The sequence below is a fragment of the Olea europaea genome, chromosome 4 (assembly GCF_002742605.1).
Source record: "Olea europaea var. sylvestris chromosome 4, O_europaea_v1, whole genome shotgun sequence".
Classification (NCBI taxonomy): Eukaryota; Viridiplantae; Streptophyta; class Magnoliopsida; order Lamiales; family Oleaceae; genus Olea; species Olea europaea.
In genome coordinates this window covers 17,896,901-17,898,753 of record NC_036240.1, presented here as the reverse complement: position 1 = coordinate 17,898,753, position 1,853 = coordinate 17,896,901, and positions in this window count along the sequence as shown.

Genomic DNA, 1,853 nt, shown 5'->3' with positions numbered 1-1,853 from the left:
GTGCCACCTGCCACTAGAGATAGAACACCGAGCTTACTAGGCTATGAAACAATTAAACATGGATTTGAAGGCCGTCGGTGAAAAGCGATTGTTGCAACTGAATGAGATAGATGAATTTCGGATGGAAGCATATGAGAACTCAAGGCTCTACAAAGAACAAACCAAGAGGTAGCATGACTTGCATATTCAGAGGCGAGAGTTTGAAGTGGGGTAGAAAGTGTTATTGTACAACTCTAGACTTAAGCTCTTCCCGTGAAAATTAAGGTCAAGGTGGTTGGGCCCCTACACTGTCACAAAGGTCTTACCATATGGGGCTATACAAGTCATCCATGAAACTAAGGATACTTTCACAGTTAATGGGCAAAGGCTGAAACACTATTGGGACGATGACTTTTCCAAACAAAAGTCCACCGTTAAACTCAGGATACCAGAATGAAGCAGCTGCAGGAAATTTGAGCTATCAACTATAAACTAGCGCAGGGTGGGAGGCAACCTACTGTATCCTTTTAATTTATTTTGCCTTTTGCATTAGATTAGGAGTTTTTCAATTTCATGTTTGCATTTTTTAGAGTTAGGTCATCAATCATCCATATATGTCAAAAGAGTCTAAGCACATTTCACACGAGTCCCATGCATTAAGCACGAGTTCAGATCGATTGGAGTTATTTTGAGTGATTGTGTGTGGAATTCACGCCTTTAGAGGCAAAAGTTTGCTTTCAAAATTTCAAAGGTCAATCTGTGATTGCAAATTCAAAATTGGTTTCAGCACTAAGTTAAGACCCATACACATGCCATAATGTTTAAAAATGTGTTTTTGAAAAGTTGGAGGCGTTGAGAGGTCGGGTCAATTCATCAATTGAAACTCAAAATTTTGGTCAAAGGTCATGTTTTAGGAAATCAAAGGTGTGATTTGTATTTTCATAATTATTTTTATTTTATGCAAAATCAATTTTAAAAAAATGTCAATCCGAGCTTTGTCTATGCAGTCGCATAGACCCCCAACCCATGCGACCGCGTAAATCCCAGGGGATTTCAAGTGGAAAAGCCACTTGAACTATGTGACCGCATGACCTAAAGCCATGGGGCCGCATAGTAGAACCGATCATGGGTTTACAATCCAAGACCTAGTTCACACACTCATCACACAACCAACATCATTCAACACGCCAGAGACGAATTCTAGGGTAGATTCAATCACACACACATCACCACCATAATATACCCACACATTACCCACAGTACACGAGCACAATTTGAGGTCGACTCGAACACTTTTGGGACTCGACATCCACCCCTCTTCCATACAAAAATTGACAATTCATTTGAGCATTCATCCATCATTCAACATCCCACTTAAACATCCATCGAGCAACCCATTCCTCAAACTCAATTTCATCGATTCCAAGGTAATGTTTCTTAATACTTCTCGGTTCTTTCACTTGGGGTAGTCACAATTGAAATTTTCAATCTTGAAGAATTAAAGGAGTAGGGATGGTTAATGTATGGGTGGCTTGCTGTGATTGTATTATGAAAATTACCAGAAGAGGTTATTTATCAATTCATTCAATTTGTAGCACTTTCACTTTATACATGCTATATGTTTGATAAAGTGCCTAAGTGAAAAATTGTGCGCATTTTGGTAACTACTGCATTGGCTATGATTGATAGATGGACTGTACTGTGCACTACGATGAACTCTCAAGGTAGTTGAATCGAAAAACACAAAAAAACCCGACTTGACCGCACGTAGGCACAACATGACTAAGTCACAGCACCCACGTCACCAACTTCGGCCTTCAACTTGAAAACACAAACGAAGTCCAAATGACTTGAAATTTGAATATGTGGTAGAC